A 22,938-nucleotide genomic window follows, 5' to 3' on the forward strand; every position below is an offset into this window, starting at 1 on the left:
ACTTCACTCCGTCGCGGACCGCTGTCGTCGTAGTGCAGAAATTGTTGACGTCTCCCGCATGAAGCACTTTAATCCCTGTTCAGCCGATCTTTAGAATGCGGCCAGGTTGGCCGCTTCCACGAAGGGGGGGGGAAATTAGTGTAAGCACAGTTAACGTACTTCATCGTTCTCATTTGTACATAGCCATCATCATCCCTGTTTGTCTTCTTCTTCCTGTTCGAGCCTGGGCCGTGCCTGCGGAATAAACGGGTCTGCCAGTGCTGCCTGTCCGGGTCGTCGTCCGTATATATATATATTGTGAGACGACGCCCGAGACGAAGGCAGCGCTCTTGTATTGTCACACAGCGCGAGACAACCCACGAACACCAACCTGACAAAATGATGATGATCGTGAGGATGGGTATATACACATGAAGACGATGATAAACTGCACAGTTAGCGCTCACACTAACTCCGGCAAGGCAGCGGCCGGCAAGGCACACTAAGCGGCCGGCAAGGCAGCGAGTCATAAACAGTCGGAACGCTGAAGATACGGCTTCAGGCGAGAGATGTGAACAATTTCAGTGCTGCGGCAACGGCGGTAAGTAACCGAGGTAACAGGAGCAACGCGATAGTTCACGGCAGATGTTCTTTCAAGCACGGTATATGGGCCGCGATACCTGTGAAGAAATTTTTCACAGAGCCCTGGTACTCGAACAGGTGTCCACAGGAGCACTTCGTCGCTGGGCGGAACGAAATGACACGACGGGTCGCATTACAACGGACTTTCATCTTGTCCTGAATGATCGCGGTGTGGGCGCGCGCAATTTCGCGGCAGAGGGCGTCGCGGGTGGCGAACTCCTCTGGTAGAGATGTGGATGGAACAGAAGGCGTAGAGAAAAAAGTGGTGTCTAAAACAAAAGACGGTGCACGGCCGTACACGAGGAAAAAGGGGCTGTAGTTTGTTGTGCGTTGAACGGCAGTATTATATGCAAATGTGACGAAAGGAAGTATAGTGCCCCAGTTTGTGTGGTCGGGTTTCACATACATGGAGATCATGTCGGACAGAGTTCGATTGTATTTTTCGGTCTCAGGCCGGGTTCGGGCCAGTTTCGAGTCGGGCTCGGGCCGGGCTCGGGCTTAAGGTAAAGGGGTGGCGGGCCGGGCCGGGCGGGTAACGTAGATTATTTCCGGGCCCGGGCCGGGCCCGGGTCTCGCCATAAAAGTTTTGATCGGGCTCGGGCGGGCCGCCCAATGTAAAAACGGGCCCGGGCCGGGCCCGGGCCGCAAAAATCGGCCCGTGCAGTGCTCTAGTGCACACACGAGGAGCACGCACAATGCGAGTGTAGTTAGCAAGCACGATTACTTACCTTTCGAATGGTACGACCCAGTTGAAAAGCGCTCTCCTAGTTGCCGGTGCTGCGTCGACGATGTCACTCCCAGCCAGCGCCATCTCTATTTTTCTAAAAATAAAGGAGGCGCTGTCCCAGCCTACATGCGTATAGATGTTGCGAGACACCATTAAACGTCCTGTATCGTAGATTATAGTTTAGCATAGAAAGAAATTCTATAATGTATTTTCGAGGTTCTTAAACGTGCATCCAATGCACTATACGAAAGTTTTTACTTTCCGCCTAAATGCGGCCGTCACGTCCTCGGTGCATGAAGGCGAGAAGCGAAATATCACTGAAGTGGAACGTTTCAGAAGACGTCCTCAGTTGTTAGCCGTATTTGTGCGTATTATGTGGAATAGAGAATTGCGCGGCATCATTTCGCCGTTACTTCGCCTACAAGAAGCACGTGTATCGCTTTCACACAAAGGTCGCTGGCATTAGCGCCGATGAGCATACACCTGACTTTGGCTGTGGTGAAGCAACTGGAGAAAATGCATCGTAACTGATGCCTCAACTTCATCAGATACAAACAGTGATGACACTGCTTCGAACTTTGACTTGATTGCGACAATCAGGGAAGCAGACAGTGATGTTCTACATCAGAATCATGGAAAAGTTGCAGCTACCGTTGAGTACCACAGATGAAATTTTCACCCTTGTGAAAGCCCTCATTTATGATGTCATAGAAGGGATGTTAAAAAAACTGCAAAGCTCCTAGAGGAAAAAATGTGGCACCGTGCACAATAGAAAACCTGGCATGCCAACTGAATGCTGCGGATATTGTTGTCAATATATTTTCCGACTTGACAAGTACTCACATGAGAAAAAAAATACATTTCGGAGCACTTTATTTACACTGAAGCTACTTAGATGCCACTGCAGACTGGCAGTTACAAAGACTTTACATGTTATATTTCTATCTCTAAACTGTTAACAAATGTCCTGAAATGTGAGGACTTGCTAGAATGCATTTCACAGTCCGTGTCAAAATCGCAAGATGTGCTCTATGACTTTGCTGACGGCAATGCATTCAGTCAGTACCGTCAGCTTGCACAGGATTCCAGTCATGGCACTATATTTCTGCTTTTGTACACTGATGAGCTGGAGCTTGTAAACCCTCTAGGTGGTGCTGCTGGACGGCACAAAATTTTACCAGTTAACTTTTCTATTTTGAATCTGCATCCTCGGCATCGGTCAAAACTCAGTGCCATTCACTTGCTTCTAGTTGTGGAGTACCGTGTCATGCTACGACATGGCCTGGCCTAAGTGCTACTGCCACTCGTGCAAGACCTAAATTTATTATAAAAGAATGGAAGGGGCACTGGCAGTCTGCACTTTAATGTTGTGACTGTGGCATTCTCTGGAGATAACCTCTCAATGCACCTTTTGGCAGGTCTCCAGTGCTGCTTTAGCAGCGGCACAGACAATTGCGGATGCTGCATAATTTGGATGACTGTATCGAGAGGACAAGTGCAGCACACAAGAGCCACCTTAAAGCATTCACACTTGACCCAGCTATAAATGGGCCCTTGTACGGCATTACAAATGTATCGCCATTGCAAGGCCTTGAAGAGTTTGATGTCACTGAACAATTACCTCCTGATGCCATGCATGACATACTTGAAGGGGGTATTGACTGTGTTCTTCCCCACGTTTTGGAAGGTTTAGTTGCTGACGGAGTGATCCGCAAGCAGGACCTTGGAAAAACATTGTCCTTCAAGTATGGCTTTCATGAAAAAAGGCCATACCTCCTGCCATTAGGGACGCATTTCGTAGTGGCAAAGCCAGCCTTAGGGGATCAGCAAGCCAAAAATGGTGCCTCTTTCGGCTGCTTCCCCAAATATATGCAGAGTACATTCCTGAAGGCAACCCTCATTGCATGGTGTACTTGGCATTCAGGCATCCCAAAGCCACTGAGAAACCAGCACTCTTCAAAGTTCACTTTCATGTAGGCACAAAAAGGCACTTAAAAGCGGATCCTAACGGCATATACTTCTGTTGGCATTTATATGTCACAGGCACCTTCCCTTCAGGATGATCAATGGCTGGCTTTCGCATCGTTTCTGCACATTGAAAAAATGGCTATTTCGCCCCTGTTTTACTTATTTGTCAAGATATAACTTCTGAACAATGCTTTGATGCACACATGCCGAAACCCATCTTTTCTTATGGCTGCCCGGGTTGACGAGGTGGAACGCATAGAAATGCATGTGGTGCGTTGTTGAAGGCTGTGGTTTGTCATGGCGCCTTTACTTGCCGCATGCTTTCTAATTATGTGCCATATTGCCTGCATCTTCAAGTGTTACAGATGGATAATAGTCACCACGGTCGATTTTATTTGTAAGGCAAGTTACAATAAAGAATTGCTATGTATTCATTTGCAGACATCAACTGTGCCACTGTACGTATTACTAGTTGGCTTTGCATACAATGTTGTAGAAGTGTACCTTTTTCTTTTTTTGCTTCTGGAAGAACCATAATGTATTTGATCAGACTATTGTGATGCCTTATTGAAACTGTGGCAGACACCTGCTTATTTCTTCCACAGAGTCTTAAAACAGTTTCTTGCTCAGGTAGTGTGCTTTTGTTCATCATAGTATATTTGTTTTTACTTTTGTTATATGTTAATTACATTACTTTCGCTTTTAATCATTGTAGTGCGATTCTTTAAAAATCATTGGATGGCAGTACTTTTGAATTGTGCAGATTTATTATGTTATTAGCTAGTAAAAGGTGACAGACTCTTAAATGGCAATTTGGGCTTGTTGATAATTTATTACGAGCAGTAGATGTATAACACAACTATGTATAGGCTTTTAAGGACTGGCACGGCAAAGTAAGGCTGATAATTATGTGGACTAGTGGGAAAGAGGGATTTCATGAAGGAGTAGCTAAAAACTAATTCAGGACAACAACGATTCGAAAGCTGCATTTTTGATGCATAACACCTAATGCTCGTGACATCTGAACATGCAACATCTCACCTGTAAAGCTTGCCAGTTTGGCTGACAACACGTTAAGTTTGCTTTCGTTTGAAAGCAATTTTAAATTAAGATAGTGACGGAGGCAAGAGTAAATAAATGCACACTTTATTACAGCATGGCAATCAAACACCTTTGCCAGCAATCTCGGTAATTTTTAAGCAGTCAAGATTGGTGGCATTCAACAACATTGATGGAAATTCATGACACAATTAATTATTGCAAGACATCACAACAAAGCAGCAAACACAACAAAATGGGCAATTGTGTCATTTATGGTTGGCTCTGGCGTCTGTATTTATTTTCAGAAGCCATGCAGGTTATAGAAGCAATTAAGTCGCGTCTTTTGATGTGCTGAACTTCCACTTCGATGATGTACATATAAAGGTCCAGTGCTTGTTCCAGTTAGCCATGTATTCTAAAAGGAATAAAAAATTGAATTGTGAAAATGTCATTCTCAAATGCAGTAACGCATGACACTGAAAAAAAGTGGACAAAGTTTTTTTCAAACCGAATATGATGTAGCATGGTGCATGAAAAACAAATCAGATCACTTGGCCTTGTTTGTTTTGAACCACGTAAACAACATAGTTAAATAGCTGTAGAATAATATGTTACAATTTGCATAAAAACTTGACAAGAGACTACAGTTGCTTTCAAATTCCGCCCCCACCGCAATCGGCCACAGGAACTGGAGTCGAAGCCGCGACCATAAGGAAATAAAGCACCATAGCTACTGCGGCCATAAATTTCAGTGGCGATCGATTTCCTGATACTATCGGTCACTTTATGCACCGCTTTCATTGCACGTACGCGTTTCCACATATTTGTTTTTTGTTAACGCAACTTAATAGGCACTTTCGCACTTATAATAATCGCACGACAGCCGCATGTACCGCGAGAATAAAGAAAAGAAATATCCTTAAGCATTATCCCCTACATGAGCAAGAAGATCTAGATTACCAATACATTTTAAGGTCTTGCATCTCGGTGCAGTAAATACTGTCTAACAGGACTGCGTCTAAAACGTATAGCCTATTGCTGAGAGCAATTCGTATGCGGCTACCAATGATCGAGAATAAAATAACTTGCCTGTTTTCGATCAACCTTCCTCCACCGACGTTCATGATATCGCATGCGCATCGTTGCGCGATGAAGTATCCATGCAGCACATTGAAGGCACTCAAACATAGTCAGTAGGTGAAGTGATCGCCTATGGTGCTCGTAGAGATGGAACCGATCGGTCGCAGCTGATGAAATCGCACTGCGCTACACGGGATCACGGCGCAACTCATTTTCAGGTCCCGGGGTGCTCGCGCTAAGGGAGGAAAGTTCCTCCATTTACGATTGCCGCAAGAGGGCGCAGCGCGTGAACCTGGCTCGAAGGAGGAACTCGCTGGCCTGAAGGAGGAACAGAGCCCGTTGCTCCATTCTCACTCCCTTTTTTTAGAGTGTATATACACATGAAGACGATGATGAACTGCACAGTTAGCGCTCACAATATATATATATATATATATATATATATATATATAGTAACGCTAGAGGACAAGGACGAAGAAGTGTTGTTGGCCGCTGCGGCCGAAACAGTAAACAGCCGTTCGCTCGGAACTGACTGCCTGCCTTTTCCTCTCGCGACAAACTGGTGGAGTTGCTGGGTACATATACGCCCTACGCCTGCTGGTCCTGAACCAGAAGCTACCAACGCCAGTACCTCAGAGACTGCAGAAATCCATCGAAGCAGCCGTCGCCTCCATGGTCTTCCACCGCAGCACAGTCCCCTGGCAAACTCTGCGAGGAAAATGGCAACAACAACCGCAAGCCAAACCGAGGAGATCCCAAATGCTGCTGTACCTTGCATTGTAAACGCGCCTCGCATGCCTAACCCGTTCCACGGCGACGCCTTTGAGGACGTAGAGGACTGGTTAGACCATTTCGACCGGGTCGCCACCTTTAATGACTGGGATGCTCGCCGTAAGTTGAAGAACATCTAATTTTCCCTTTTATACGCGGCAAGGGTATGGTACGAGAACCACGAAGCTTCGTTTACCAGCTGACAGGAGTTTTACCGCCTGCTTCGTGACGCCTTCAGTACCACCGAGAGGAAAGAAAGAGCCTGAACAGGCACTATCTTCCAGGTTCCAAATGCCGAACGAAGCCGTCGCCATGTTCGGGGAAGACATGACACGATTGTTCCGTCGGGCCGACCCACTAATGCCTAGCAGACAAGAAGGTGCCCATGTTAATGCGAGGCTTAAAAGAACAGCTTTTAGCGGGCCTCGTGCGCAATCCTTCTACAACGGTGTCTCAGTTCGTCCGTGAGGCAACAGGCATGGAGCGCATGTTTCGGCAGCGGCTATCGCAGTATGAACGCCAGACCACCATGACTGCGGCATGCTGGATAGGTTGTACCTGCAAGTGATGACAGGGAGTCCCTTACCGAACTAATACGGCAGGTTGATCGAGAAGAACTCCAGAAGTATTATGGATCGGCACCTCCGAGTGCCGCGACCCTTATGGACGTCATTCGGGAGGAAATCAGGCAGGTGGTTCATCCCTCGCCACCAACGCGAACCGAACCTCCCACGCTCTCGAACGCCGATGCTCTTCGGGTTTCTACGCCGTCGACGGCCCATTTCCCGCATCCACCTGCAGAGCCTTCTCGACGCTTCCCAAGCCACCGCCCGACTCTCCAATCAGACTTTCGTCCTGGTCCGCGGAAGTCAACGGTATGGCGCGCTCCCGACAACAGTCCGTTGTGTTATCACTGTGGGGAGGCTGGGCACTTCTATCGCGACTGCCATTACCGACGGATTGGTTTGCGGGGATACCATCCGGACGTCCGTTGCCCGCGCTATAGCGAACGCCCACACGAAATCGAGGAGTACTTGAAAAGCAACCGTTATCCTCCTATCCCTCAGCGAAGACAGTCGCGGTCGCCGTCACCTCGTCGACACACATCACCAAACCGCGCTCGACCCGCCTTTGATTCCACTGAAGTCACCGGCGGAAGCCCGCGCCAGGGAAACTGAAAACGGCGACCTCCGGGGGTGAGGCCGCTGTCATGCGAACCGTCACATATCCTCCGCCGACGCCACCCCCTCGCGACGTACCGCTGACGCCTTCCTTCGAAGCCGCCAAAAGAGCTTCTGTTGCTATTACTGTTTCCGTCGACTGTTATCCGGTAACCGCACTTGTCGATACGGGAGATGATTACTCGGTTATGTGTACCGCACAAATTTTCACCTACGCACTTCAGATCGCCCTTTCGCGAAAAGCATCACGCGCAATTGTCACAGCTAAACAAAAAGCTACGTTCGGTGCCATGCATGCTGCTACTGAGGCAGGAGTGTTTATTCAGAATACGTCGTAGCCACAGCTTACAAACATTCTGCTCAATTCGCAAGTTCTCTCTAATTGCGGTCGTAAAAAAGAGACAGAGAGAGAAATTTATTTACAGAAAGGCCGAGAGGTCGGCCTGAGCTGTAACTTGCTCAGGGCTGCTACTCTGCACTGGGGAAAAGGGACGGGGAGGAAAAGGGTTAATGAATTCTGATGATGATGATGATAAGAGGAGGAGGTGTGTATATACAAGTTTACAACGTTGTGGCATCTCTAAAGCCGTGTGTCGAGCCCAGTGGCTTGTAGAAAGACTAAAGCGGCACTGGTTATCAGGGCTGCGCTGTTTGCATTGGGCCAAGGGCCTAAAAGAAACTCGGCTGATCGACTTTTATCGACTTTTGCAATTGAACAGACCAGTTTCTGTCGTTCTTGCGCGTACGCGGGACAAACGCAAATATATGATAAAGTGTTTCTGGTACCTGGCAGTATTCACAATTGGGGCTAATGTCACTGCAACCAACCATATGTTTATAACGATTCGTGAATGCGACACCAAGGGGAATCCGGTGCACCATGCTTGTTTGGCTTCTTTTGAGGTTGTCGGGAATGCGGTATTTCATTTCTGGGCCCCATTTATGCACTCGCTTGTGTTGACGATCTGGTTGGGTCCAGTGCTCCAACGTACAATTGCGTATTACGCAACGAAGTACGGCATTTGTGTCTGTCCGTGAGAATTGAATGCGTACTTCAGTCGCATTATTTAAAGCAGCTTTCGCTTCAGCGTCTGCCTGTTCGTTCCCTATCACACCACAGTGTGAATGTGTACACTGAAAGGTGATAATACGCCGATTTATATTTGCATGGTCGAGAAGCTCTGCAATTTCTATAGCCATTGAATAATACGGGCACCGCCTGAGAACACAGTCAATGGTTTGAAGAGCCGGTATGGAATCGCAGAATATCGTCCATGCGCGAGGAGGCTCCTTGGAGAGAAATCAAAGTGCCTCCCGGATAGCAGCAAGTGTGCGGCAGTTGATGTTGTCCCATGGTCTAGTTTAAACTGCCGTGCGACGATCATATGTGGAATGGCGAAGGCTGCAGTTGAGGCATATGGTGTGACAGAGGCATCCGCATACACGTGTACGGTATCACCGTGCTCTGCATAAAGGTGACACAGAGTAAGCTGCTTGATGCCAATGGATGCAATGGACGTCTTTGTTCTAATTCCGGGAATCTGCAGAGCAACAAGCAGTTTAGGCAGTACCCACGGCGGTATTATCGGAATACACTCGCGAGAAAATATTGACGGTAGAGTATTCTGATGACGCGATACAATCCTTGAAAAGCTGCAACCTGGTTGTGTGGCAGGGAGCGATGACAAAGATGGTGTTTGTGTCTGGTCAACACGTGGAGGTACAGTCGAAGAGGCTCGCAGATCCAGGATGCAACTTAGTAATCGGACAAGTACGAGCTTCCGCTATAGTTTCATTGGTTGACGTGCATCGTGGGAGGCCCAAACAAGTGCGCAATGCTTGAGCTTGCATGCTGTCCAGCGTGCGCACACAACTAAGTCCCATGCTTGAGAGCGCCGGCATGCTGTACTGTATATATCCTACGAATATCGCTCGTTACATTTGGAGTAACGATGACTCCGAAGGGCCCCATCTTGTTCCTGCAACGACGCGAACGACGTGAACGAAACTCCTTAGCTTTGGCTTCACTGCAGCGACGTGTATTGACCAAGATAATCCCCGGTCTATACGATTACGCCAAGGAATCTGTGGTGCGTTACTGCAGGTATCGCTGTCCCATTAACAATTATGGGATACCTGGTCATTCGTTTTCGCGTGAATGCAATCACGGAACATTTTGCTGTTGAAAGCTGAAGGCCTTGAAGCCGTAAATATTTAGCTGTGATTGTCACTGCACGTTGGAGTCTAGCACGCATTTGCGGACGGGTAGCTCCAGATGTCCATATGCATATGTCGTCCGCATATGCGCTAATCTTTACTGTGTTAGGAAGTTCAGATGCAAGGCCAATCAGTGTAATTATTGAAGAGAGTTTGGCTGAGAACTCCCCCTTGTGGAACACCTCGGTGGCTTCGTACTGGCCGGTGTCGCCGTCACTTGTCCACATATACACGGTGCGGCCACTGAGATAGCTAACTATCCATGCATATAGCCGGCCACCGACGTCTAAATCTTCCAGTGCATCAAGGATTGCATAATGGACAACATTGTCGTATGCACCCTTAATATCCAGGAAAACAGCTCCAACTAACCGGCGCCGACTTCTTTATTGTTCAACAGTGGAGATCAAGTCGATAACACCATCGATCGAAGAACGGCCTCTTCTGAATCCATTCATAAAATTAGGAAAGCAATGATTGCTCTCTAGGAACCACTCCATCCTTGACAAAACCATTCTTTCCATTACTTTGCTGACGCAACTGGCTAAGGCGATCGGTCTATAGGAGGAAAGCTCGTTAGGGCACTTCCCCGGTTTAAGTAATGTTACAATGCGACTGCATTTCCAACTATCTGGAACATTTCCTAACTCCCACGTGGCAATATAAAAAGATAGAAGGATACGTCGGGCTTCTGTGCCAAGATGGCGGAGTGCAGCGTACATGATTAATCAGGTCCTGGTCCCGATGAGCGTCGCAAAACGAATTGCAGCGTCAAGGTCCTGCATCGTAAAAGGTACTTCGAGTCGCTCATTAGGTGATGGGGGCGCGATGATGACAAGCGATGAACTCACTTCATTAGACGTGTCCACAATAAGTTTACAGTAGTCCTCTGCTACCTCCAATTCGGTCCGGCGTTGATGTAGAGCCACGGCACGGAATGGGTGTTTTTGTTGTGGAGTTGTCTGAAGACTTCGTATGACCCGCCAGATCTTGGATAGAGGTTGTCTTGGGTATAGGGATCCACAGAATGCCCTCCAACGCTGTCTGTCAAGCTTGTCGAGATTACGAAGAACATGTCGTTGAGTTCGGCGACAGTTCGAAATATCTAACGGTGACTTTGTTCGTATGTATCGCCGTTCCGCGCGGCGACGGATTGCACGAACGGCCTCATATTGTGTGTCGATCGATGATCTGCGTCTCGGTACGCTAACTTCTCTGGTATTGTCCCGCAGGGTAGACGCAATGATGTCCTCTATTGCGGATGGAGGTGTCAGACTCTGACAGCCGGCATCGACAGACGTCTTAAATAAAGTCCAGTCTGTTTGACGGATGCAACGTGAGGCTGAATGGCGAAACCAGGTAAATTGAACATAAGTTGGGAGGTGGTCGCTACCGTGAGTCTCTACATCCGTCGACCAGCTTGCTGAGGACAGAAGGCTCCTTGACACAAACGTCAGGTCGAGACAACTGCTGTAGGATGTGCCACGAATAAATGTAGGAGATCCGTCATTGAGCACATTTAGTCCCTGGCTACACATAAAGTCGGCCAAATTTTTGCCACGAGTATTCGTCATAATGCTACCCCACAGGAGATGGTGTGCATTAAAATCACCAATCACAATATGCGGACCTTGCGATGCTTGCAGCACGGACATCAGGTGCGAGCAATCAATCCTCACTCTTGGGTGGATCTATCCTCCAATCACTGAGAACGTGCGCCATCTGTGCTTTATGGTAAGCAATACGTAATCGTTAGCAGTATGTGATGGCACGTCATGTCTGAAGTATACCTAGATCATGACGTACACAAACTAATGCTTTGCTTGAGGTTTGGTCGTTACGAGACCATATCTGGACATATCCAGAAATACGGAAAGAAGAATCCATGTTAGGTTCACAGATAACAATAACTGGAAATTGGTACTTAAATACCCGCTGTCGGAAATCCGACAAACGACCACGTAAACATCGAGCATTCCATTGCATGACAAGTGATTGTCGCATCCGTTCTTCAAACATCATTGCCATACTTGTTTAGTGAAGAACCACTAGAAGTGGTTCCAATACTTCAAGTAGCTGCACGGCAGCCTTAGCAGCCGGGGTATTTAGGATGGAAAGAATCCTGCGCATTGAGCCCATCAAATTTTTCATCAAAATCTAGACGTCAATATCGTCCGTCTTTTCAATCTCTTCATTGCGTGTAGGAGCGGTACATAAGGGCGTTCCCGCAGGTCTTGAAGGTAACGAGGGCCACTGAGCCTCCGATATGTTTGGGGTCGATGACGAGTTGCCTTGCACTTTCGTAGAATATAAAGGCTTTGGGGCACGCATGTCTTCATTCCTCACACGAGGAAGTGGTGGAGGCTGCACTTGAGCCATGGATCCTTCTACGCGAGGAACGCTGTCGTCTCATTGACGTCGGTGCCGTGTACGGCGTCCGCGGCGGTGCATAGCCTTTGCCGCTTCCTTGTGTGTGGAATGGTCTGGAACCATCTTCTTCAAAATACCGATTTCATTCCTGATCTTTGGGCATTCTTTTGAGGTTACGTCGTGGGCACCAGAACAATTTGGACACTTTGTGGAGTGTCCAAATTGTTCTGGAGGTGCACCACAAAACGTTGTGGAGGTGCACCACAACGTTTGCATGTTACTGCACCCCTGCAAACTGCACGGACATGTCAAGTTTCATACACTTATGACACAGTAAAACTCTCGGCACGTAAGGGCGTACCGAATGCCTAACATATCCAACCTTAACATGTGTTGGCAAAATTTCCGATAATACTAGTTTCACACATCGGGACCGTCCAAAACGGTTAAAGCTGAGCACAGGCGAGGACGATGACAGTAGCTTCGCGAGGTTAGCGTCTGTAATCTCAATGTGCACGTCGTAGATGACGCCTGTTGTCGCTTCCGTGTGGTATGTGGGGAATGCGCGAACGGGGATGCTTCCCAACTGAGTGATTGCTTTCAGTGTTTCCAGAATGGTCTGCGTATTTACTTCCACCGTAAGTATGTTCTTTCGATCGTATAAATACGTATTTCCTCCACTTGACCAGGGGCAGTTCGATCAAAATATTCCGACAGGCTCTGCCTATTCAGTGAGTTGAAGTTGTACGCTGTCGTGGTTGGTACGTACTCGATAGTATATGACCGCTTGCCACTTGCCTTTTTCGTCGCCTGACGACTGCTCGGTGACGTCTTCCTTATCTTCCTTTTCAGACGTCTGCTTGACACCAAGGTAAAATCACTGTCCGAGCCCATATCTTCGGTTGAGGAGCCATCAGATGACTCAAGCGGGACCATGCTGGGGTCGAAGCGGTCATTCACGTAAAATGCATAATGAAGTGCTCGTTCAGGACCCAATAGCTGGGCGGGGTTCGGGTCCTCCATTGCAGAGGACCACGTCCCCCAGTGTTCTTGCCACTGATTGCAGAAATCAGCGAAGGTAGAATACAAAACACAAAAAGGCTTCAAGCAATCTGCGCACGCCACGAATAACGATCCTAAACATAACTGCATTCTTTCACACAATTGCACACACGTGCATTGAATTCAGACTACGTATACCGGCGTGTGCCGACTCACTTTTCGCGCCAAGAAACGATTTTCTCGCAAACGGGCCGCGCAGCATTCCAAATTGCTGTTTCTTACATAATGTGAAGCAGTCCATGAACATCATGGGTGAAGTGAAGAACACAAAAAAGCTCTCTGCGCCGAACAGCACAATGCGACAAATGTCAACTTGCGGCTGAAGTGACAAATACATAGGCAATTTGCAAAGTATATAATGAAGGGAAAAAAGAACGTAATGAAGGCTTTCTTACCAAGCAGCAGCCAAGCAGACACGTTCTGGCAGACGATCCCAGCAAAAACCACGCAGACGTTATCGCACATTTTTTGTAGCGTCGCCTTACCGGATCACGCCATGGCCGATCTTTTGTAACGATGCGTTATGCTTTATTCTACATACTAGTCTTATCATCCACCGCTCACGGCCAGCTGATCTCGTTGATAACGTCTACGTCTACAACCACATAGACAAGTAGACTTATTGACCCTTTTCGCGTAGTAGTTTGTTTTATAGAAACGAGATGGCGCTCACGGCGGCGCGCCATACCTCTCCTGAGTGACCGCGCACGAATACGAAACCATTACCGCTTCTACCTTGCTTCTGTGCGATCAGCTGTCGGAAATGCAACTGAGTTTTCGCTAACACACTGTGCTCCAATCATGCTAGATTTAATCATGTGGATTGAAGACATGTGCAGTAGGTGGCTGCAAAAATAGTGACTGGCATGTTAACGAATAGAATGAATCTGTGTGGCCAAGTTCGCAGACCGCTGCTGCAACTGTCCGAACGTGTTACCGGCACTTCATGATGTACGGCTTTCCTCGAGGATACAGAAATTTGCTCATCCGCCAGCCATGTATCGTTCAATGACCTTCAATGACAGGGCGTCATCCCCAGAACGTCGGCAAGAGTGAGTACCATTCGTTAAACAATCACAAAGAGAGTAGCGCCGCTTCCTGTCGTAGCAAGTTTCGCGCACGTTATCTATACACATCTGTCCCAAATGGCAGGAAAACTTAATCCCACTCAATCCCGGCGTATCAAGAGGTGAATGGGCGCAAACTTGAATATATGTACACTGTATACGCACAATAAATGACGGATTACACCGATGGCGCACGAATGGTCGAAGCTGAATGTTTCGTGACGGTCCACAAGAGTAAGCGAGTTACTAGCCGTAATATATATTTGCTACAATGTATTACAATGTACAAAACAGATACGTTTCAAGCCTTGTACGCAGCAAGAACAAATCTATCGGAACAGAACACACCCGCGAGCGATTAGGCAGACAATAGTCAGATAGTGGCCGCACCGAGGAACTTCACTGAGTTAGAAACTGACAAGCCACTGCTTCAAAATGTTTTCCGAATAAAGAAAAATGAGCAAAACACACTAATCCAGACTGAATTTATGAGCGGAATGTTTGGATAGCTTGGAATACATATTAAGCTCGGCTTTTAGAACAAGCACCATATACGCTGCTTGCGCCGTTTGGACATAGCTTAATCAGCTCCGAAAGCGCTTTTGCATGTTCTCTGAAGCTGTGATTAAATCTTCGCGTCGTCCACCTTGTCACCGTCTACGATATCTCCGAAAACAGGTTTTCTAAGCCGCGTTGACGTCATACACTTCTATTGTAAACGAGGAGGCAACGGAGACAGTTGATGCAAGCAATGGACGCGTCACCACGTGATCAAACATGGCTAGTTAATATATGAGTTAATATACTGACTCTAGAGGACAAGCTTCCCATAGAGCCCATACACAAAAATCGCGGTCACCGCAAGAGCACCACCATTATGATACGCTGACGTTGCCAGCTCCTGAAACGCTTGCTAGACTTGGCGATAGTAATCAGTTTTAATCTGGCAACCTATAGCTTGCATGTGTGCAGCCGTGTGCGCGTGGGTGTGGGAGGTGTTGGCCGTGCAGCTGGCATTTACGCAACCCAAGGATGATCCTGTTAAAATTTCCGGCGGTATGTGGTTTTCAACGGTCACGCACTAGCGAAAATACCGTATAGCTGTTCAGGCTTCCCTGTTTCCTGTCGCAAGCGTCACTTGACGAGCAATAGATAAAAAAAATGCTGTACTGTGATGATTCTCGAACGATTACGATGAATCACGTAAGCTGTCTACTCGCGTGATGTTCTGAACAAGTCAGACACGTTTACTTACGTGTGAAGGGAAATGCCAGAGTCCTTCGAAGCTTTAGTCCTGCACAAAAGGCACGAAGGTGCCATCGCGTCAATCGATGTCGTCGCGCGATCACATGTCAGAGCTAAACTAAACCAAACGAAACCACAGAACACCCATAACGAAACTAGCACGCATCCGAAAACACAAATAAAAACGATCCGAAACCGAAACTCGCGTTATTGAATTAATGAGTACATCGTGAATTGCATATATTACGTTAGCAAGCGCTTCCTGTAAGCTTAATATTTACACATCACCTTCATGACGCCATCAGGTATTCGTTTTTTATGACACAGCATAAGGTGACTTGTTTTCATCTCTCGAAAATAATTGCGCTGGCAACATTGACACAAGACGGCGCCGACAAGATGGCGGCGCCCTAGCGGTTCCTTCCTTTTCGGCCCAGCTTTGCCTCTAGAGTCAGTTATATTAACTCTATGGCTTTTAAGTTGGAGTGGCTACTCTTGTAATCCTTATGTTACTCTATGTCTAAGCGTCGACGCGCGCGCCACCACTCGGCATCATGAATCACTGCAACACGCGCCGCGCTCTCCGACGGCGGCGTTGCTCCCACCTCCCCCTTTTAGCCACCGTAGCTTAATAATTATCCTCTCGCGGTGTGAGTAACCAGCGGAGTGAACAAGAAATGGCAGTGCCGGCGCTTGCGTCGCGCAAGCGGATGCATGTGGCGCGCGCAACGCTATCGATGAATTTCGGCCGCTTCAGTCAGACGAGGCGGGCGATGGTCTGACTGAGTCACTTGCGTTTCACGAGATAGCAATAATGCGGCCTAGAGCGCGCGCTCATCATCACTGGTAGGGCGCGTATGTTGCAAGGTCGATCCAAATGGTCGCGAAGCTTCGGGCGAAAAGCGGTTCAGAACGAACTATCACCGACATCAGCAAGGGTGGTTATGGGAGCAGCGATTACAGCGCGACTATGTTTGGAGGACACAAACATTGGGAAAGGAAAAAAGCGCGTTTTAATTAAAGCGAGGCACAGTTTGATTCATTCAAGGAAAATAAAATTCCTAATCAATTTTATATACGCACGGCTAAAAAAGAACAACTCTATTTTACTTGATCATTATCAATAAATACCTTCTTTTCTGCGCCCAACGTAAGAACGCCCACCGATAGCGGCGGGCGTTGACGCCGCTATCACTTGCAATGCAATTGAAGTGGACAGAAGGGCGCGCGCATAAATTTCACGCCTCCCTCACATGTTTTGTTGCTTTCCTTGTCGACGTTTGTGTGAATTTGGTGACGCGGGTAGTTTCATTGTTTCTTAACCTGTTCAGATAGTTGTTTACTTTAGTTGTTTTCGCTGGCCGACGGGCTTGGCGTCCGACGAAAGGACGAGTACTCTACGCACTCCATCGTGCGAGGCGACCTGAAGGATCCTTCAGGTTAGCTAGCCAACACAAGGCGTGGTGGTCACTCCCAACTTTAAAGGGCCTGCCATAGAGGTAGGGGCGAAACTTTGATGTAGCCCAGATGATGGCGAGGCACTCCCTTTCTGTTGTGGAATAATTTGTTTCCGCCTTCGATAGCGACCGGCTAGCGTAACTTACAAACCTTTCTAGTCCGTCAGTCCTCTGCACAAGCACGGCGCCGAGTCCTACGCTGCTTGCGTCGGTGTGGACTTCGGTATCGGCGTTTTCGTCGAAATGCGCAAGTATTGGCGGCGATTGCAGGCGTCGCTTCAGTTCTTCAAATGCTTCGACTTGCGGCGTCTCCCACTTGAACTCGACGTCGGCCTTCGTGAGATACGTCAGTGGCTCAGCGATCCGTGAAACATTCTTGACGAAGCACCTGTAATAGGCGCACAGTCCAAGAAATCTACGCACTGCCTTCTTGTCAGCGGGCGGAGGAAAGTTGGAGATGGCCGCAGTTTTCCGAGGGTCGGGGCGTACTCCAGACTTGTTGATGACGTGGCCCAAAAACAAGAGCTCCTCATATGCGAAGCGGCACTTTTCTGGCTTCAACGTGAGTCCGGAGGTTTTGATTGCTTGAAGAACTGTTTCAAGGCGCCGCAGGTGTTCTTCGAAGCTTGAGGCAAACACAACGACGTCGTCCAAATAGACGAGGGAAGTCTGCCACTTCAAGCCTGCCAGTACTGTATCCATGACGCGTTGGAAAGTCGCAGGTGCCGAGCGAAGACCAAACGGCATGACCTTGAACTCGAACAGTCCGTCTGGTGTTATAAAGGCAGTCTTCTCCCGGTCCCTCTCGTCGACTTCGATTTGCCAGTAGCTGGTTTTGAGGTCCATCGACGAAAAATACTTTGCGTTGTAGAGTCGATCCAAGGCGTCGTCAATCCGTGGGAGAGGGTATACGTCCTTCTTCGTGATCTTGTTGAGGCGACGATAATCGACGCAGAAACGTAGGGTTCCATCCTTCTTCACTAACACCACAGGGGACGCCCACGGACTCTTGGATGGCTGGATGATGTCGTCGCGTAGCATTTCGTCGACTTGTTGCCTTATGGCCTCGCGTTCGCGTGCCGAAACTCGGTACGGGCTCTGACGGAGTGGGCGGACATTTTCGTCGGTTATGATGCGGTGCTTGGCGACAGGGGTTTGTCGAACTTGTGACGACGACGAGAAGCAGTCCTTGTATTGCAGGAGCAGAGCTTTTAGTTGTTCTTTCTTATGCCTGGGAAAGTTCGGATTGACGTCGATAGTTGGTTCAGGTTTATAGTCGTCGTTGCAGGTGCACTGGAATCCGTGAAGGCGAAAGCACTGCTGGCTTGTACTATTTCGTCGATGTAGGCGACCGTGGTGCCTTTGTTGATATGCTTGTATTCGGGGCTGAAGTTAGTGAGCATCACCCTTGCTTTCTCTGCACGTAGCTCAGCTATGCCTCTAGCGACGCAAATCACTGCCGAGGAGTAAGTGATGATCACCCTCGGTGACGCCCTCCATGTCTGCAGGCACTTCGGTACCGACGGAAATCATTACGCTGGAGCGAGGCGGAACGGTGACTTGTAATTCAAGCACATTCAAGGCATTGTAACTTATGCTTGTAGCCGGTGGTATCGCGTTGTGCGTTGAAAGCGTTATCGACTTGCACCTTAAGTGGATGACTGCACCGTGTTGATTTAGAAAGTCCATGCCTAGGATGACATCCCTGGAGCCATGCTGCAGGATTACGAAGCTCGCTGGGTAAGTGCGGTTGTTTACCGTGACTCGCGCTGTACAGATTCCAGCCGGCGATATTAGGTGGCCTCCCGCTGTCCGGATATCGGGTCCTTGCCAGGCCGTTTTCACCTTCCTCAACTTGGCGGCAAACGGGCCACTGAAAACGGAATAGTCGGCTCCAGTGTCGACTAGAGCGGTGACGCTATCACCATCGATTAGCACGTCTAAGTCGGTAGAACGTCGTCTAGCGTTACGGTTAAGTCGTGGCGTTCCGTCTAGCGTTACGGTTAAGTCCACTGCGTTCCGGCGATGTAGTCGGCGATGTCACGTGGCCGCTCGCCAAGCTGTGGACGTGGCGCGTTGACGGCGAACCCTCGTAGGCCCATCTCGCGGTATGGGCATCGGCGGTAGACATGACCAGTTTCTCCGCAGTGATAGCAGAGCGGGCGGTGGTCGGGGGCGCGCGAAATGTCCGTCTTTCTTGCTTAGCTACGCTGGGCGACGGGCGGGCGTGCTGGCGGCGGCGGTGGTGGTGGACGCCGGAACTGCGGCGTTACGGGCCCCTGGCGCGAGCGTGAAGGGGGGCCTTGACGACGGTTAACGGCGGCGTAGGTCAGCGCTTCCGGCTGGGGTTGCGGCGATTGCGGCTGCACATCGGGAACTCCAAGTGAGCGCTGAACTTCTTCTTTGACGACGTCGGCGATAGATGCCACTTGAGGCTGCGAGCCGGGAAAGAGCTTGTGCAGCTCCTCGCGAACGACTGCTCTGATGGTCTCGCGCAGGTCGTCGGCGCCTAGTGCCTGAGCATCGGCGTAGTTGGCCAGGACTCGGCGGTTGTATTGCCTGGCGCGCATTTCAAGCGTCTTCTCGATCGTTGTGGCCTCGACAAGAAATTCGGCGACAGTCTTGGGCGAGTTGCGCATCAATCCGGCGAATATTTGCTCTTTGACACCCCCCATCAAGAACCGTAATTTCTTATCTTCAGACACGTCGGGGTTGGCGTGGCGGAAAAGGCGAGTCATCTCCTCCGTGAAGATCGCGATGTTCTCGTTCGGCAGTTGAACTCTGGTTTCTAAGAGAACTTCAGCCCTTTCCTTTCGTACGACACTCGGGAAGGTTCTCACTAAGTGCAGAACAATCGCGATGCTTACTCTGATTTGAACAGCGCCAAACAGGTCAAAGACAAATAGAATTTAGTTAACCCTCTGCCCTCATCCGGTTTTGAGCTGTTCAGATCGGAATCATGTGAGAACATGTTTAACCAGCAAACCCAAAATCTGATGCTGCCAATAATTTTTAATTATTTCGAATATATGAAATAAGACATGAGGTAGATATACTTTATTGTAGCGTAATCTTTAAATTTTATGTGCGTTAGATATAATCAAAAGGGGATAAATACTATGTCAAAAGTAGTTACATTGTGGAACATCGCATTGTGGTGTAATGCAGCACTTGAAGAAAAGAGGGGTGGGGGGAAAGTGCCGGAAAACTGCTCCTCTCTATTTAACACTATTTATCTCCTTGGCCTTGAGGTAACTTGCATCATTGCCTTTACACTGCCTCTTTGACAAACCTCATTAGCTCTTTGCTCTAATTCTCCTCTTCATATTTGGCAGTGTAGCACTCGTTACTAAAAAAAACTGACACCCTATGTTCGACTTTTTAACCTGAACACGTTTGGAAACTATGCAAAACATTCCTGCGTTGTAAGGATGTTTAAATACTAACTCATAAATACATTGTATTATTTATTTTTTTCAGACTAAACATTTTAACTTCTCCATTGCAGAGTTTTGAAAACTTTGTGGCATATTGTGAATACCATTTATGAATGAAAAACATGCTCGACTGTTAACGAGCGGTATCACTGCGCTGTCATTGTCCTTTAATTTTTTACCCATTTACCATTGCACTGAACCTACTGCTGGCATCTTTTTCTTTGTTGTCACTGGTTTTAGTGTTGTGTCAGTTTTAGTGTTGTGTCAGATATTCAACGCTATCTGTTACCACGTGGGCGCAAGATTACTTAGAGGCACACTCCAAAACCGTAAAAAATGGCATTGTTCTGTCTAACATTAGTTCTGCTCTAAGAAAACCTTGCGCCCACGTGGTAACAGATAGCGTTGAACACCAAGTAACGAGATTGACTACTGCAGGGTATCCCAGCTATGTAATAGCAGCAGTGTGTGAAAAATTATGAAGAAGATTAAGTGTGGTGTCACTGCTTCGCCTCAAGACAACGACCAGGAGCGCAGACGTTTTGCTGTGATCCCTTACCAGCATAAGGTGTCACACAATCTCAAGAACGTTGCGCAACGTTATGGTGTGAACATTGTGTTCTCCGCCCCTCAGAAAATGGCACGTTTGTGTGCACGTATAATGAATAAAATAGACAGTTCACCTAGCAATAGCCCTTTTGTTTGTCATATTGACCACAGGAAGCCGGAGTACGTCCCCTGCGTTTGCGCTGTAGTATACCAATTCCCTTTCACTTGTGGGCGTGTGTATATTGGACAAACGAGCCGCTGCATTAATATTCGTTTAAAGGAGCATTCCACGAACTGCTTGTCTGATGGCTATTCTCACGTGGCGAAACACTGCAGGGACTGTGAAAAGGAGACAAACAAGGCGTGCCGACCGCTACTGAAAAAAACTAAGATTTTATATCGCCATAAGGATCGCATCACGCGGGAGATCTTCGAGGCGTATGCAATTAAGAAAACGTGTGGATGCATCAGTGATCCGTCGGTGGCGCTTGCAGATTGCGAAGTGCAATATCTAGGCGCGAGACTATGATTGAAGTGTACATGTGACCATGACTTGTTCATTTTGTTTTGTTATCCTCACTGTATATATGTCATCTTTCACGCATTAAAAGCTAGTTGTGAGTCTGCGCACGTGTTGTCTTTTTCGTCCTCCTTTGTCCCTGTTCATAGCGCAGTTAAAATCTTTCTAATATGGACAATAGTACACTTACAAAAGGCGTAAAATCTTGCTCAGTGATGTGTCAGGGCCATTATGTGTTTGCTTAACGGCCTTGATGCTTACGTGAAAACAAGCCATCCTTTAGCCATCAGGCCATGTAACAACAACAGCTGCTTTCATCAACAGAGCTACGCACATTGCTTTGGGCCTATTGGCGCACTATCATAGCAGAAATGGACAAAAGAAACGGAATGCACATTGTGGTGTGTCTGCCATTCGATTCTTGTTCACTCCTAATGCCTATTTCTTATGCAGTGGTCATGCTGACTGTAATTATTGTATTTGCAAGAACCTAGCAGAATCTATTATTGGCAACGTCAACTTATTCAGCGAGGCTCGCAGCTTTGCTTGAGGCTCGTATGTCTCACAGCACAAAAGGAGGTGCTGCATTCTGGCCTCTTTCGCAACATGAGGTTTATCCTGTCCGCCTCAGTGAAAACAGAGTAAAACCAAGCATAGAAGTTGCTTTCATAAAGAATCATTATGTCTGGACCCATTGTTCTATCAATGCGAAAACAAGCTGGCCACTGTGATGTATCCAACCAGCCGCATCATCATTGATACCCCTTTCAACCCTCACAAACAGAATCGCAGGGCGGTTCAGCACTTCTAAATACTGAAACATCATGTGCACAACAAGCCCAAAGGAAGATTTTCCGGACCTGCTAGATCGCAAGTGTGAAATTGCGTTACGTGAAACACGTTTGTGCAGCATAAATTTTTTCCGCAGTATCCATTTCCTGGACGATTCCCTTTCCCGGAGTAGAATAGCTCGCTAGAGGAATGCACATCTTTTTGCATTTTACCATGGGCCTCCACATGTTACCGTCACAATAAAATGTACTGGGATAAATATACGGTAATGGACATGAGGATGGCGGTGGTTCAACTGGAAGGATGTTGTTTTGCACGAGAACCTTTTGTGAGAGGTAGTGGGAGGTAAACAGATATTGGTTAGGCGGTTGCCAAGCAGTACTCTATTGTACATTTCGTTTCGCGCTTTTGCTGAAAATAGCTTCATAAGATGTCGCACTTGTCCGTGCTGCTCTTGGGTACCCCTGGTTAGTACTATGTTAGCGGCAATAAGTTTTTACCAGGATGATGCTGTATAATAATGTCAAATAGGCCTGAATTACAGCCAACAGTTCCAGCTGCATCAATATTGACGCCCAGACTGACAGGCTGGCCTTCATGTTTCTGGTTGCATGTACCAATTGTTTGGGTGGTAAAGCAGTTAACGAAACATTTGTTTTGTTTCTCCACAATCGTGCCCTGGAGCTACAATATCTTGTGTATACGTTTGTTTACCTGTGATGTAGAACAATCAGAACTCGGTGTTTTGACAGCCATGTCACTCGCCATCTTGACCCTTATACTTTTTGCTGATGACTATGCCTACCTGCAATGCATATTGCATGCTGATCACA

The 22,938-nt window shown here is 47.8% G+C and overlaps 1 protein-coding gene across 1 annotated transcript in view; it reads right to left on the bottom strand.

The window, feature by feature from the left end:
• Positions 1-22,938, bottom strand: part of LOC119431857 (ATP-binding cassette sub-family C member 2-like) — a 1,116,245-nt gene that overhangs the window by 301,141 nt on the left and 792,166 nt on the right. The window lies entirely within an intron of this gene.

The sequence above is a fragment of the Dermacentor silvarum genome, chromosome 10, assembly GCF_013339745.2.
Source record: "Dermacentor silvarum isolate Dsil-2018 chromosome 10, BIME_Dsil_1.4, whole genome shotgun sequence".
In the NCBI taxonomy this organism is placed as follows: Eukaryota; Metazoa; Arthropoda; class Arachnida; order Ixodida; family Ixodidae; genus Dermacentor; species Dermacentor silvarum.